At 44.2% G+C, this 17,159-nt stretch overlaps 2 long non-coding RNA genes across 3 annotated transcripts in view; one reads left to right on the top strand and one right to left on the bottom strand.

Moving 5' to 3' along the window:
- Positions 1–14,687, top strand: part of LOC131507822 (uncharacterized) — a 34,647-nt gene extending 19,960 nt beyond the window's left edge. The window contains exons 3-5 of one of the 2 annotated variants that reach the window (XR_009259734.1): positions 1,253–1,396; positions 12,646–12,715; positions 14,382–14,687. This is a non-coding gene — a long non-coding RNA (uncharacterized LOC131507822). The remainder of the gene's footprint in view (positions 1–1,252; positions 1,397–12,645; positions 12,716–14,381) is intronic. The other variant, XR_009259733.1, reaches the window with a different exon arrangement.
- Positions 1,131–3,034, bottom strand: LOC131507823 (uncharacterized). The gene is made up of 2 exons (XR_009259735.1): positions 1,590–3,034; positions 1,131–1,462 (listed from the first exon to the last, which is right to left on the bottom strand). It is a non-coding gene; the product is annotated as an uncharacterized LOC131507823 (long non-coding RNA).
- Positions 14,688–17,159: the final 2,472 nt, after the last annotated feature.

The following is a 17,159-nucleotide window of genomic DNA, read 5'->3' as shown; positions in this document are numbered from 1 at the left end:
ATATCGTACCATATCCAGAATTTGACCACCACACACCCCTCCCAAGCCATCACCCCATCTGCAGGCGAGCTACCATCCCCTCTGGCCCGGCTCATGGCTGCAGCCTCCCTGTCCCTGAACTTGTCACCCCATAGTCCTTTCTCCACCTAGGAGCCAGAACGACACTTTGAAAATACAGGTCACATCCCATCAGGTACCTTTTCAAAGCCTCCGGTGGTTCCTCAACGTAGAGTGAAATCCAGCCGCAGCAACTCAGCCCTGTGGGGGCCCCAGCCACCTCACTCCCCTCTGGATTCAGTCCAGCCTCTCTCCGCGGCCACGCCGGCCTCCCCCGGCTCTCCTCAACTCTGCCAGGTACGCTCCTGGGCGTTTCCTCTGCATGGAATGCTGTTCCCACATGTATCTGGGCTTTTACTTCCATACCTCCTCAGTCCTTGCTCAGATGCCCCCTCTCAGGGAGGACTTCCCTGGACACCTGCTACAGGACTGCCCCACTGCCTTCTTCCCACCCTGCACCTCTGATCCCCCTTCCCTGCCTTCCTTTCCCCACTAACAGCCAAGTACTGTGCGGCAGGGTTCACTTAAGGGTTTGTTCATTTCCCCCTTCCTCCAGCTAGCTCCCAGAAGGCAGGATTCAGGAGCTGGAGTCTCTCCGGCTTTTTCCTAGATCTCCAGCACCTGGCAGAGAATAGGCACTCACCAAATGTGTGTAAGAGGGAGGAACAAATGGACTCCCATTTCATAGCTGAGGACACTGAGAAACGTAATTGATGGCTGGCCAACGTCACAGGCAAGTGACTGGAGGGGTGGGCATCCAAAGGCCGCCGCCACCGGGCCCCGATGAAAGCATAACCACGCTCCCCCACTGCCTTCTGATGCGGCCGGAGCTGGCGGATCATAGGTTTACAAATCAGATGGGCCCGGGACGGGCTCCTGGTCAACACAGCTGTGTGAGCTCGGAAAGGTTCAGTCCCCTATCTCCAAACTAGCCTGCAGAACGCATATGCAGGATGGTTTGCATGGTCTCTGACCTGCCGTAGGTCTTCGATAAGCAGACGCGCAAAGTTTAGCATTTTTGTCACGATTATTATGACTATCACGGACAAGTTACCGACCCCCGTCGCCCTAGATTGAAACCGGTGGGTCTCAGGTGCATCCAGCACCTGGGCTTTATTGTTCTGCTGGAAAGGCAGAGACTCACTTCTGCCTAAGCTGCCAACCTGGAATGCTAATTCTTTTCATTTTCTGTCAGTGCCCCTGGTTTAGAATGGCAGGCCTACAGGCACACAGCGGATCGGGGTGAAGCTGTTTTGACTCTGACTTCAGGGCCCTTGAGAGAGCCGCTTGACTTCCCTGGGAGGAGTGTCTCATTCGGAATCATTTTTTCCAGGAGTGAGTGAGTAGCCTCATGACACCTCTTGCCATCTTGCCTTGAAGAGCCTGTCCGTGGTGGCGGCCAAGGCTGTTGGGCGTGGGAGGAATTTAAAGTTGTTTGTCACGCACTGGGTGGGGGAATTTGTGGTTAGCTGAATTTCTCCCGTGGTAAAATTTCTCCCATGGTAAAAAGAAGGTGGTGCCAACCTTCTTACCTTCTCCACTAATTTCCTATATTTCCTGAAGTCTTAGTGGGGTGGGAGGGAAGTAGTGTTCCAGAAAATTTCAGGGAAATAAGAAGCCAAAAAGGGCAGGCGGTAAGAGGTAATGAAGTAAAATAGAGGCATTAGCACCTTTCCTATTAAAAGAAACTTCCTAGGAAATCAGAGGACTATCCCAGGGCTCAGGAGAGATGATGAAATCAGACCCCATCCCGCCCAAGACAGAGTGCTCTCTGACAAAGGGCCTCAACCCCTGGCCAGTCATTGCTATGGAGGCTGCGTCTGTCTGTTAAACAATGTGCATGGAAACAGTGTCCCGGGAGTTTAGAATGCAGACAAACAAAGAGAATAGGGACTATTAACTTGGCAAAAGGATCGTTTTAGGTTTTGCGAGGGTTAGGATTGTTTACCCTTTTGTTGGTTGGTCGAGGGTGGAGCGCTCAGGAGGGAGAACATTGGCACCTCTCCTGCCCTCCCCAGAAGCAGAAAATATGGCAGCCTCCTGAAGATTTGGCCCACACCCAGACACTTCACACAGCTAGAAGAGCCTAATGCCCTTGTTGGTATAAAGAGCTCCTTCCCCACCCTACTGGGACCTGGAGGGAGCCCAGGGTCCTTCTGCCTGTGGTGCAGGAGTGACCCAGCCTAGTAGGCCCGTGTGGGCATCACTCTGCAAGCCCTACATAAACACCTCCACCATGGCCAGTCTACCTTAGGAAGCTTCCTATTTCCATGTCTCTCCCAGTTACTTTGATCACATGCTTGCTAAGCACTTTTAACACATTATCTCTGATTCCTCACTTTGGTCGTAGGAGGCAGAGGCTGTTATCCTCACCTGACATGGAATCAAACTCCCTGAATGCTTCAATCATTTTCTCAGGTTCACCCGCTTTGTAATAGAGTTGGGATATGAACCCAGAACTCTAATGGCCAAAGCCACACGGTTAACCATTAGTCACTCTGTTCTCCTCTTGGGTCTGATACTCAATCTGTGAACCCTGACTGTGGAATCTGGTTCCCATGCCCCCTTTCTCTAGGACTAGATCTTGCTCCCTGGACCTCTGACAAAAACTGTGTTGGACTTCTCTCATCTCAAATGCAGGCCCTTGTTAGCTGCTGGAACAAAGCATCGCACAATGGGGACCTAAAGAACAGAAAGTTACTGTCATCAATTAAGCACTTAATGAATGATTTCTGTAAAAACACTATTTCCACCGAAGTCCAGATTCTGAGATTTGGGGTAGACGTGAACTTTGGAGGAACATTATTTAGCTCCCTATAGACCCTGTTATACAGTTTATCCCCTCCAGAATTCAGTCGTTCGGATCCTATCCCCCACAACCACAGATTGTGATGTGTTTTGGATATGGAATCATTGCAGGTGTAATATTGGGATAGAGTGGGCCCCTAATCCAATATGGTGTCTTTTTACAAAGGGTAAACGTACAGAGGGCAGACAATCCTAGAACAGATCTTTCCCTCATAACCCTCAGAAGGAATCGAACTTTCCAACACCTTGATCTTGGACTCTTGGCCTCCAGAACTGTAAGACAATAAAGCACCTTTCATTAAGTCACCCAGTTTGTGGTACTTTGCTATGTTATGTTATCAGCCTTAGCAAATTAATATAGAAAGTTTCAGCCAAAGAACCAGAAGTGGGGTGAGCGATGACCAGGCCTTCCGCTAAGAAGGAACAGGCTCAGTTATGGCAGCTCTAAGAGACTAAGACAGGGCCAAACACATGCCCCTACTTCAGATCAGAGAAGTCCAACATGGTTTTTTGCTAGAGGTCCACGGATCAAGATCTAGGCCTGGAGAAAACTCATACACACCCCCAAAACTGTTTCATAATCATGCTGTGCCCTGACTCCTCCAAATCTTAACTTAGTGATCAGACCTCGTGGCCGTGGTTACCATCCAATCATCCATCCCGTGGTTGATTCAAGAAATATTTCTTCGATGCCTCACTCTATGCCAAGCACAAGCTATAGGGCCCTTGAGGTCCATAGTGAACTGAACACAGTCTCTGCCTATGTGACCTCATAATGGTCTAGTGGGAGAGACAAACCAGGAAAGAGACCAAAGGTGGTGTTGGGGTGCAAGGTGTCAGGCACTGTGATAGGACTGTGAGGGAAAGAGAAGGACTCAGCACAGGGCTAAGCTCCTGGCAGGCCCTGGCCAAAGGTGTCAATGTCACAGCCAAGGGGCAAAGCATGAACAGTCATTTTTTAGGGGAATCAAGAGCAAAAGGGGATATTGCAGTCATGGAGTAGAAGAAGTACAAAAGGCATGAAGGAGCACAGTAGACTTCTGGAATGACTGCCAGCTTGGTTTCCCAAACTGTTCCAGGAGAAGTGGAGAGGGAGCAGGAGCCAGATCATGAGTCACCTCTTCACAGAAGGAATCTGGCTTTGTCCTGATGGCAAAGAGGAGCCACCAGGCAGGCAGGGGAGCAACGGGGCCAGGTCTGAGCTTTGACTTGGATGGACAGCGTGGGAGAGAGGGGACGAGACTGTGTTGGAAGGATTCCTCATGCCTCTCTCCCCCGTCCCCGGCTTATTTCTCCACTGTACTCACCCCTATGGCTGCCCCTCCCCATGCACGGGGCGGGGGCTAGGCGAGATGTGAGAGTTGTCAGCCAGGAGTCAGTAGACTCCGGGCCAGGGTTTCTTTGGTTCCAAAACTAGGAAAAGCTGATCTCACAGATGTCAGAGCTTTAATATCTCCAGCCGCCCAGGCAGACGCTGATGCATCAATACAGAACCCACTTCACTCGGGGGTTGGAGTATTTTGGACTATAACCAAATTCTGTTACCTCAGCTCAGTCACTTCCCCTCTCCTGGCCTCAGTTTCCCCATTGATAAAGTATAAGCGACGTGGATACCCTAAGGCTGCTTTTAAGATTTTCGGGGTTTCACAAAATATAAAATAACATGGACAGGATATCTAGTGCTTCTCGTATGTCGAACTTTAGCCGCTTAGCATGATGCTTCTAGGGCCACACTGGAATTTGCCATTTTGAGCACCTACTACGTGCTAAGAGCCATGTTTATTGTCTTACGCGTATTATGTTCTTCAGAGAAGCTTTGCCTAATCACCTGTATCATCGCATACATTAACCTATCACATATCACTACTGAACCCATGTATGCATCTGTTTGCTTGTATCTCTTAACGAAGACATGGGGTTGTTTGTTGCCAAATCTCTAGGATAAAGAACAATACCTAGCACGTAACAGGTTCTCAGCAAATGTGTGTGGGATGGATGGTTGGATGAATGAATTCTGAGCAAGGTATTCTCATTGCTGGCTATGGGTCCAGACTCAGGCAGGCAAATGTTCAAGGTTGCAGAGACCGTGAGCTTGGAGCAGAGCAGCTGGATTCAAACCCGGGTCCAGCGTCCACGCCTCCCTGTGTATTCCCTCTGTTGCATGGTCTTGTCTTACCCAATCCAAGTCACTGCTGTGATTCCTCAACTCAGTCTCCTAATATTCACGCGACAAGGAAAGCTCTGGGCTCAGGTGTCTGCATTTGGTTCAGGAAATATGTATCATGATGGCATGAGTATGATAATAAGGAGAGACATGTTTAAAGCTCTGTAGCTCGTTATCACCCTACTTGGGCAGTCCAGCGTGGGCACGGTTAATTCTCACTTCATGCTTCTTTCATTTTCTCCTTTCAACTGGGTGCAGGAGAAAGTATCTATTATTGCAAGAGAGAATCATTGACTCCATTTCTGTCTCCTTGAAGATGGAAGAAAGCACTCAGTTTCAAAGAACTCCCTTAAGCGATTAGTATCATTCCGTGTAGTGCTTATAGAGTCCTGGATTGCAAACTTCTGAACGCCGGAGAGACCCCTTGAACTTTCGATTCTCTATTTCAAAAGAAATGAAAGAGACAGCAACTTAATTCTTCACTAACAAAGTACAATCCAGCTCTGGTTTGGAGGCGGGGGGAGGAGTTGGGGGACACCGTCTCCATTTCATATACCCTGCAAGTTGATACAGGATTCTTCAGCTGTGTCCCCTAAACTCCCTCCTCCCTGTTTGAGAATGTCTGAGAAAACAGGAACGTGGAGTAGCGCCTGGCCCACTGTGATCACTTGAGAGCTAGCCATCCTCTGGGTTGGGCGTGATCCCGGGAGGCATCGTGGTCAGCTTGGCTAAAAGTTCTGCAACAACCCCCAGAGGTTTTGACAGCCAGCTGTGGACTTCCTATCTGGAGAGGCCCAATCTTTATGAGTTTTGCTAAGAGAGTGAACTGCTGTTTGGATTACCTAGCAGTAAATGCAGTAGATTCCTTGGACTGAAAATTATAGTTGGGCTTCCGCCTTTGTTAAATCATTCAAAAGGCAATGCAGGAGGCAGCTTCTTCATTGACCCTCGGGGTCCCCACCCTCCTGGTTTTCACTGCAGGTGTACCTCCCTCCCCTTTAGCATGGGCGGGAACTGACCCAGTGACTGACTTCTAACCAACAGAATACGCGGCAAGAGTGATGGGATGTCACTGCCTAGAAGAGGTTAGGAAAATTGTGACTTTCATTTTGCTGCCTTCCCTTCCCTCCCCAAGCCCCTTCTCCTCTGTCTCCCTGGCTCTTCTCACTCTTAGGAAGCAAGCTGTCCATGGACATCCAGATTGCCGCAAAACTGAGGAGGGCCAGTAGTCAACAGCTGACAGGTAACTAGGCCTGCAGCCCGACTACCCACAAAGAACTCAATCTTGCCAAAAGCCAAGTGACTGAGCTTCCAAGAGTTTAATCTTGCTGCCACGCCTTAAGAGGACACAGGTCATCCTGTCTTGATTACAGCCTCTGAGGGATCCTGAGCCAGAAGACCCAGCTATGCTACGTGCAGATTCCTGGCCCACAGAGAACGTGAGATAATACATGTTGTCATCTAAAGCCGTTCGGTTTAGGGGAAATTTGCTGTGCAGCCAAAGATAACTAATGCGGGCACTTTTTACCTGAAGGAGTCACCCAAAGAACTGTGGGGGTCAAGGACAGTACCGCAGACATATAGGCAGCAGAAACTAGATTTAAAAATACATAATCAGAAAACATCCCATTAACCATAGCCAGAGGAATGAAATCCTCAGAGGTAATTTCAGTGAGAAATATGTAAGGCTATTTGTGTCAAAGTACAAAATACTATTGGAAAGTATAAAATAATACTTGAGTCATCAGCCTATAGAGCATATTTCTGGATGAGAAGACTAAAGACTCTAAACTCTTATTTATTTTCAAATTGTTTTAAAGTAGAAGGTAATTTCTATGAAAATCACAACAGATTGTCCCCTGAACTAGGAGAGATTAATCCAAATTTATCTTGTTAAAAAGAAAAACAATGTAAAAATAGCAGAGAATTGTTTCCAAACAGAAGTCCATCGTGGGAGAACTAATCTTATCAGATATTAAGATGCGATAAAGGTACATCGAGAAAAAGGGTGTGATTTTGACCTAGGCCTAAACAAACAGATGAAAGGAACAAAACGTGCATACCAGAAATATAATTCCTAAATGTTAACATTTTTGCATTTAGCGCATAAACTCATCGGAATGTTCAGATCAGAGCAAATATAAATTAAAACAAAGTAATAAACAAAGAAACTCAGGGTATGGAAAGAGGTGATGTAAATCTATTACTGGGAAATCATGTGTGTAGCGAACATGGAGGAGGTTGTTATCAACATTGAACAGATAGCTCAAACAAATCAATAAGAAACATGCTTGGATGTCTATAGATAAATAAAAAAAATAGTATCTCCTCCATGGCAGAAATGCGTTGGTTTAAAAAGCAATGCAAAGATGTTCAAACACACCAGTCGTCAAAGTCATACGAAACTGAAATCATCACAATGAAATCTCTTTGCTTCAATATCGAATTCTCCAAGTCGTTTTTGTTGTTGTTGTTGTTTTTTTTAATATTGGTATGGAATTCTTTCAAGTGTACTAAAAGACGAGAAAATTGTCAGGCATTGCTAATTTTTGTGTAAATTGTTGTAACCCCTTGAGACAGCGATCCAACAATGTGCCTCCTAAGCTTTATAAATATCCATCATATTTGACATGATAGTTCCACTTCTGAAATGTATCCTTACAAAGTCAGTATATATAAACACATTCATCACAGCATTATTCATAGTTGCAAACTTTTGAAAGACCTTAAATGTCAACAAAGAGGGTTGATTACTCGTATCTTTTTATTTTTAGCTGTAAAAATGACATTTAAATGTGAATGTTGTATCATGAAAACTTCTTAACATAAATGGCACCTTAAATAAAGTAGAATGTGCAATTTCTTCGAGAGGTTAGACATGTATATATTAAGATACATTATGGATATCAATATATGCTATATTTTTCAAGAGTAGATTGTAAACATATATTAAAATAACAATAGCTAAGAGCTCTATGTGCTTTGTCCCTGGAATGGACGGATGCTTCACAATTAAATCCTCAGAACCCTGCTAGTTAGTACCTTGGCCTCACAGAGGAGGAAACCACCACTGAGGCGTCGGAATACGCATCCAAAGTCAACAGCTTCCAGGCATGAGGCTGAGATTTGAAATTTGTCTCCCCCAAGGGAGAGCCAGCGTTCTTAACCTCTGCTTTTGACCTTACATTCTAGAAGAAACAAACAGAAACAATCTGCACGCAAATAATAATAATGACTATCTATGTGTGATAGCACTGGGAGTGAGTCTTTATTTTTTAAGGGTTTTCTCAAAAATATCACTTTCATAACTTAACCACGTAACACGGGAATTTCGGAATCATGAACTACCTACCAAACAAAAAAGGAACCGCAGAGGTATTATTATTATTTACCATTATTATCACCATCCCACCATCATCGTCTTCAATATCACCTTATATTTTTACATTTTCTAATGTGTATTTGTGAACGTGAATTAATTATTCATTATTTAGTATCATGGGAAAATAATCAAAATTAAGGGACATGTGATTACTTTTAAGATGGATTCCTTTGTTAGAGGAGATTAATGATATCACTCGCTCTAACAAGCTGATAGAAGGGGAAGTCTGCATGTTAATTCCTGGGGTCTGTGGTGGTACGACAATTCTCCCTGCACACAAACTTGTCCCATGCCTCACATCCCTTGTCTGTATCCACAAATGTAAGATGAGGGGATTGAGTTGGATTATTTCTAGACTACCTTCCAAATGTGTCATCCCAGGATTCAAATGGTGTCATTTAAATGCTAAAGTACATTTTCCCTAATAAAAATTCATTTTTGCCCCACTAAGTCACATATCCCTTTTTCTATAAGAAAAGTACACATCTTTAGAAAACGTGCTGGGGTTACCTATACAAAAATATTTTCCTTTATGCTCTCTGTAAATTAAAAATTCAGTCACAGAAAGAGATGTTCCCCAGAAGAGTGGTAATTTGCCTCTTTTCCACCTCAAGTGCCTGTCTGAAAGCTGTCTGCAGGACCCTCCTTTTCCAGCCTCATTGGCACCCTTGGGCTGCCATGATGAATTTCAGGGACTTTAACGATGTAGTGGCTCCCTATGCAGTCAATACACAAGTACATCGTTACTACTAAGGACCACACCCTTTCCTCGGTGCAGGGGCTGGAGAAATTTTCTGATTATGACTTAGACATTCCTGTGAATATCCTGACTCTGAAACTCCCAACTTCCTCATTTTTATTATTTATTTATTTATTTATTTATTCATTTATTTTTGCACATCTCCCTTGGAGCTAGATGGCTTCAAATCCCAGTTCTACCACTTTCTTAACTGTGTCATTTATATCTCCTAGCATCCCTGAATGTCATAGATCAATCTTCATTTACGTAAGGATTCCCATGAGAACTCATTTCTCAAAGGATTCCCATGAAAAGTTACAGACAATATGTAAATGACTAGACTTCACATCTCCTATATTTACTTATGCTATCAGGCAACATCTCAGCTTTGGAGAAACAAAGGCACGTTAATGACCTTAAAAGAACTACCTCTTTGACATTTGATGGAATCTTTTCCATTAAACTCTATCTCTGAATTCAGGAATTTCCTTGATCTTTCTAGAATTGCTATAAATGGGGCTTTCAATAAAATAGATGCCCCAGTGCAGTCGGTTACGCTCTGTTATGCCTGTTTCTGGAGAGAATGTACATAGAATGTCACGTGGTAGAGTAATGGATCAGGAGCAAGTTCAAAAGGGAAGCCTGGAGTTCTGCTTGGATTTGTTTGATCTGCCATGCTGAGAAACTTGCAGTGCAGAAATTGAGTGGACAGTCTGGAACTCTTGACAGAAATCTGGAGTTATCAGCATACAGAAGCCCTTTGAAACTGGTGGTGAATGAGATCGCCTGGAAGAAAATACACAAAGACAAAGGTACTTATAAGGAGAAAATCTTGAAAAATATCAACATTCAAATATGGAATGGTGGAGGAAGATGCATAGAATATAGGCATAGAAATGATATTGAAAGAGTTAAAAAATAAGAAAGAAAGAAATACAGCCTTCAAATAAACACAGTATTTCAGGAGAATTTGATTAATTGCCTCGCCATTGAGAAATCAAGTAAAAAGAAGACTGAAAACTATTTTTTAGATTCCACCACAAAGTGATTATCTGAGTCTGGGGTAGAAAACTATTGTTCTTTTCTTCTTTATTGGGCACTGTGCTCTACACCTCTGCTCCTTTGTGAAAAAGCACCTTCCCTCCCTCTTCAGTCTATACTGTTACTCTGGGAAATGTCCACTGGTATAACTTCATCTTGACTCCCAGCCACAGTTGCTTGAGTCAAGGGTAAGCGCCTGGCCCAAACCATACCCATAAGAATATGTAGCTAGCAATTGGGAATGAAATCAATATTCAAGCCAAGTTCGTCTGCTATCTTGCGTTGAGTGGAAATACATCAAGAAAGTTAACTGTGGCCATTTTGCTTCATTCAAACCATGAAAAAGAGAAAGCTTGTCTACAGCAAGAAAAATGCATACTGGTATATGAGTTTGTGTGTCCAACTTCTCCATTGTTCTAGATTCATTCTAATCTTAGTTTTCATAAACCTGTATCATTACAATAAATCCTTCTTTATGCCTCAGCTAATTCAAGGTTGATTTATTTTGTTTATAAGATGAATATTTTGACAAATAAACGAATTTATGCTACGGTAGCTAACATATATTATGAAAAAGTTACAAACTATTTAATCTTGAATGCTTACACTGGCCCTATTATTAAACCCATATCGTAGGCAGGGAAACTGAGGCACATAAAGGTCAAATAACTTGCCTAATGTCATGAAGCCAGTGAGTAGCAGAGCTACGTCTTAACAGAGGTACTCTGGATCCACATTTCATGCTCTAAGCCACTATACTATGCATTTACCACAAGTAGTCTTAGAAGCAGCAAGTGCTCAGAACTGGTAGGGTCATGGATAGTGGGAGGAATGACAAAGTATTTCTCCCGGACCAGGAAACTTGCCATGCCTGTTGTGTTGTACGGAACTAATATTAAAAACTATTGTCTGTTCATCTGGGGTCTTGGATGTATGTATTGAAGCTAAAGCTTAGAAGTATTTCATCAGGTCATCATAAATATGTGTGTGCAGTTATGTATGGCCTTCTGGAAGATACAATAAGAGGAGTATTATCCAGTTTAAGATATTGTAAATTAAAGCAAAAAAAAAAAAAAAGAATATTAGGACAGGAAAATATCTTTACTAAGGAAAGGACTTTCTACTCCTAATTAGAGACCCCAGGCAATTGTGTATGATAATAGAGATGTAGATTAGTGATATCTGGGAGGAGTCAGATAACTTAAGGCTATCAGAACCAGCATTTCTCTCCAGAAAAACTTCCACAATGTCCCTCATTTTGGGGACCAAAGTTTTGAAATCTTCTTTCCTAATCAGTCAGAATGTGGATCAAAGCAGGGCCAATATTCTACAGTAGATAATACAGACTTCCAGCATCAAACCCTGAAAGTTTATGTACAAAAGAAATCTCCCAGTGAACAGAATTGGGTGCAGCCATATGGTTGACCTTGAGTCTCATTCCTTGATCAAAAGAAGTGATTCATGAAGTTCATCTCCATGGGCTCCGTTCATCTCCATGGGCTCCATTCATCCTGTCATTGATCTCACTGTAATTGTCCAACAGAATGTGGTTTATGCTCGGGATCAATGTTCAGCATAAGCTACATCAACTTTCCTCCTTGTTTTTCCTGCGTCTCCTTCACCATTGTATATCAGTATGTTTGGAAAAATCTATAGAACAAAATAGTTAAAAAGTATTCTGAAATAAAAAATATAAGTATCAAAGCTCAGGTTTTACCATACATTAGCTGTATGAATTTAGGTGTTGTCTCATTTTGTTCACCACACACATACACACACACACACACACACACACACACAGATATACTGTGGACCCAGAATTCAGTTATCCACATCATTATTTCTAGATGTCAAACCTAAAAATTACTTGGTGTTCCTTCAGTCATTTGCAAACATTGTTTTGGGCTCCTAACATGGGCCAGACTCTGAGCTAAGCAACAAGTTGGTCCCTGCCTTCATGCATATATAAATGAGCGGGGCAGACAAACATTAATTATACAAGTCTATAAAAAATAATAAAGCTGCAACTCCGAGAGCCGTTATCAAAACTCATGGTGGGAAGGTTTTTATTCATTTAGAGTGGGGAAGTTTTGAAATTGTACATATGAAAGAATATGTGATCGGAAACCAAGAGGTGAATCATAGTGGATGCTCCTAGCTTTGTCTGTCTCATATCCACCACATTTCTGGATCTTTTCTGAGATCTGTCCTTCCCTCCACACATCCCATCTACAAGGTCACCATGAGAGAGTCTGTGTGATTACACAGTATGGCACCAAACCTTGGCCACTATTGGTTAGTGAAGAAATTGGTGCCTCACTCAAGTTGGATCAATTGAAAAGGTCCTCAGGGAATGTGGAATCCATCCGAGGGATGATGGGCCTGGCTGTTGTCTTGACCTGAAGTGATGCAACCCAAACACTATTAGCTGCCACCATTTCTTCTGTCTTACAGACTCAGAAATAGAGACCGCCTGTTTGCAGCAACAGAGAAGAGAGAACCAAACATGCGAAGAGACCCAAAGGTGAGATACACAGATAACAAGGGGTGGCTCCATTGGTGGCCGAGGTGTTTGTTGGATTCCATCGTTGGGTTCTGTGAGGTACCGCGGATCCTTGTTACAACTTTCCTTTTGGCCTTGTGCATTTGTTCAATTTGGGTTTCTCTTGCTTGTCATTAAATGGTAGAGTCCTGACAAATACCTCGTGAAAACAGTTTCAGTGAAGCAGCTCGGGTGGAATTCATACTGAAGTGAATCGAGAGTGGGAATTGGAAAAGTAGAACAGCATCAGTTGGCAACCTTTGTGAGAAATCGCTAGAAAAGTAGAGCTGGGCTTGGGGCGCCTGGGTCGCTCCGTCAGTTAAGCATCCGACTTAAACTCAGGCCATGATCTCGTGGTTCGGGAGTTCAAGCCCTCCATCAGGCTCTGTGCTGACCACTCAGAGCCTGGAGCCTGCTTCGGACTCTGTGTCTCCCTCTCTGTCTGCCCCTCACCCTGCCCCTCCCTCTCAAAAATAAATAAACATGAAAAAAAAGTGGATCTGGGCTGAGAGTAGGTAGGGAGGACGATAGAGAAAGCTAGTGACCGCCGAAGGTGTTGTTCCCTTCAATGATGCACATTAGTTTTTGCAAAGTAGCTGCCTTGCAAGAATGAATGGGTTATGATATATTTCTTTTTCCTGGTATTATTGTATTGTGCATATTTTAACAGTGAAGACGCCAAGAGTATACTTGAATCCAGATGAGTATATTAGTTTCAGCTTTCTGCATAACAAGCCAATCTAAAAGTTAGTGACTTAAAACAATGTTTTGTTTTAACTTCTGGTTCTGCAGATTGGCACTTTAGGCTGGGCTCAGCCACACGACTGTCCAAGGCCGAGCTGGTTTCGCTTATCTGTCAGTGGTCAGCAGACAGCTGGTGGTTTTCTGGGGCTGGATAGTGTAAGGTGTCCAAATTTCACGTGTGCCAGTTGGCTGGTTCCCATGTGGGGTGACAAGGCAACTGGACCACATGGCTTGTATCGTCTAATAGGCATGTCGAAGCTTGTCCCATTCAGGATTGGAAGAGCAGGATAAGAGGGTAAGCGTTATTGGGCAAGGACTTTTCAAGTCTTGCCTCCTGTTTGCTACCACTTTTTGACCAAAGCAAGCCGATGGCCAAGCCCGGAGTCAGAGTCAGTGTCACAGGGCACTACCGTGGGGTGTGCATTGAGGGAGGCTTGAACAAGTTGGGGCTATTACTGAAATCAATCCACTGCAAGAGGCATACCAAAAGAATATAGAAGAATGAAATGGGAGAACTGTTTGAGATGACCACATATAGCTTTCAGGTCCGTTATAGCCTTAAAATAGGAGGCAGATTTGCTGGAGTTCAACAATTGAAGAAGCCTCATTTGGGGGACATTTCAAATAAAATGTTGGTGCCGGTGCAGTATTTCATTTTCGTGGACTCCAATAATTTATTTCTTAAAGAGGAATGATAAAGCTGCCACAGAGACCTTCCTTTTCAGAGATAGGGGCAGCCCGTCACCAGCAGTGAGCTCCCCTCAGCTCTCTAATTACCGTCATGCTGACGGAGGTTAAATATTTATGAAGAATGTGCTTTTTATCACCCAATCTAATTTTTAAACTCAGATTCTCTAATCTCATTGAGATGTTAATAACCCGTGTTTTTCCTCCTCGCTTTTAGGTTTTTTGGCAGGAGTAAAAGATCTCTCCGTTCTCATTTATTCTGTGAAGAACGGCACATTGGTGGGCATAAGGACTGCATAAAGGGTGCTTCATAAAGAACAGCGAGAGGAAGAAACTGACAAGAAAGGATCTCCATTCAATTCAGTCAATTCAGAGAACTGTGGGTTTGCACAGAATAAGCTGTCCTTGGAGAATGGATTTGCCCTGTTTAATTGTTACACCAGTTCTACCTTTTGTGAGCAGGGTGCCCTTGGACAAATTAACCCCTCTGAGAGTTAGTTTCTTCGTCAGTAAAATAAAGATAATTTTTTAAGATCTGGTTCCATGTATTAGCTTCCTATTGCCGCTGTAACAAATTATCACAAACTTAGTGGTTTAAAACAACACAGATCTTTAAAGATCTTGAGATGGGAATATTTTTTGGATTATCCAGGTGGGCCCAAGACATCACTAGTGTTCTTATAAGACAAGGGCAGAAGGGTCTGAGTTAGAAAACGAGGAGTGGGTGCACCTGGGTGGCTGAACCGGTTAAGGATCCAAGACTGGATGTCAGCTCAGGTCATGATCTCAAGGTTGGTGAGTTCAAGCCCCATGGCGGGATCTGCAGTGACAGCACGGAGTCTGCTTAGAATTCTCTCTCTCTCTCTCTCTCTCTCTGCCCTCCCATCACTCGCTCACTCTCTCTCAAAATGAATAAAAAGTTAAAAATAAATAGAAGTGACCTTGGAAGCAGAGGCTGGGGTGATGTATAGTCTTGAGACAAGGAGGGCAGGCAGCCCCTACAAGGGGGAAAGACCGGGAAATGGCCTCTCACCTAGAGCCTCCAGAAAGAACCAGCTCTGTCAATCCATTTGAGACTTCTGACCTCCAGAACTCTAAGGTCATAAATTTGTGTGTTGGCTCATAAGAAAGTATGAATAAATGTCACTGTTGCTGTGGCTCTGCCTTGCCTGTTCAGGGACTTCTGCTCCACCTACAGGGAAGTGTCTGAGACCCCTAACAGGACCTGAAGAGTGCTCAGAGATTCATCCTGACCCTTCACAGCCCAGCCATTCAAAGCTGGTTATGTCCCATGCCGCCTCATTTCTCATGTATCAGGCCTCCCTGTTTTTGTTCAAAATACTGCCCACCTCTAGCTACAGAAGAGTCTCTCCACCCTCATTAGATGGTGTCATTCTACGAACGGTACAAAATTCAATTCGGGTATTAGCTTCTTCAGAAAGCCCACCCCCGAGACCCTACCTGGCCAATTCCCTCTTCCCCTAGCCTGGCCGGGGGCCTGCTCTTAGCATCACTAACTGTGGGTCCTTCCTACTCTTCCCTTTATTGCGGGATTTATCCGGCCATCTTGCGATTATTTCACAGATAACTGATTCCCTCATGGGATTCTAGGTTTGGAGGGTGGAGTCATCCCTGTAACCCAAGTGCCTTTTACTGTTGGGTGCACAATCACGAGTTCAGATGAAGTTCATTAGGATAAGCACTCTCAAGGCAGGGGCTGATCTGTGTTGCTCTCCAAGCTACTTTTCTAGACAATCAAATGGTAGTGATGCTTTTAGCTCATGGCAGAGACCACACTGGGGACTTTACCGATTGACTGAGCTCTTTCGTATTGAAACAGAAAACCAGAAAGACTAAAGTCAGGCAACATACGCCACAGGGACACCAACGATGCTGGCTTAGAGGGAAATTCACCTTTGGAATCATCAGGCGATAAGAAGAATGGATGGTTTCCGTAAATGGATGCTTTACGTCAAAGTTCATGAATCGGCAAGATGCGTCTGAGCACCAAACATCCTGCTTTACACACAGGTAATCTGCTTTCTAGATGCCCACTGCTCCTCTGAGGAAAATGAATGTCAAAGAATGGTCCAAGTATAGGGGCGCCTGGGTGGCGCAGTCGGTTAAGCATCCGACTTCAGTCAGGTCACGATCTCGCGGTCTGTGAGTTCGAGCCCCGCGTCAGGCTCTGGGCTGATGGCTCGGAGCCTGGAGCCTGTTTCCGATTCTGTGTCTCCCTCTCTCTCTGCCCCTCCCCCGTTCATGCTCTGTCTCTCTCTGTCCCAAAAATAAATAAAAAACGTTGAAAAAAAATTTAAAAAAAAAAAAAGAATGGTCCAAGTATATAAATTCTATGGAATTGACTGTTAGTGACTGAGTCCCTAGGAGGAGGGCAGGCAGGTGTCTCAGGTTTACGGTGTTCCAGATCTGAGTTTGACTCCTGGTTCTGCCATTTGCTCACTACACGACCTTCAGGAAGTCTCGTCATTCTCTGAGTCTTGGTTTAGTACAAAAATCATAATAATAATGTAGTAAATTTGAACTGTGCACTTCCTGTGTGCGAGCCACCTCGCTAATCACCTGACGTGAGTTGATTCACTTAATCTCCGCCTTCATTTGAGGAGATTATGTACCTTTTCATTTACATAAGAGGCGGCCCAGGGACAAAGTCGTTTAATGACATTCCCAAAGTCATAGCCCAAGTAGCTGGAATGTGACCTAAGCACCCTGCTCCAGCTCCAGACCCTCTGTGTTTGCCTCTGTGCGATGTCCCCCTGACTGCCGGGGGGAGTTACCACCTCCTGAAGCTGCTGCAGAGACCGACCCGGGTATGGAAGCCTACGGTGAACCCCTGGGAGCCAACTCATTATGAAGAATGGCTGCATTTCCCCCTCCCAGCACTTTTCTCTCAGCCTCATGTTGTTGACTTAGGCTGATCATCTTGGGATTTTAAGGATCTGATCTGGAGTGGACATACCGATGCTGTGCATGACTT

This window comes from Neofelis nebulosa, chromosome 3 (assembly GCF_028018385.1).
Source record: "Neofelis nebulosa isolate mNeoNeb1 chromosome 3, mNeoNeb1.pri, whole genome shotgun sequence".
Lineage (NCBI taxonomy): Eukaryota > Metazoa > Chordata > Mammalia > Carnivora > Felidae > Neofelis > Neofelis nebulosa.
Note: the sequence above shows the minus strand (reverse complement) of the source record. Positions and strands in the feature narration are given on the sequence as shown.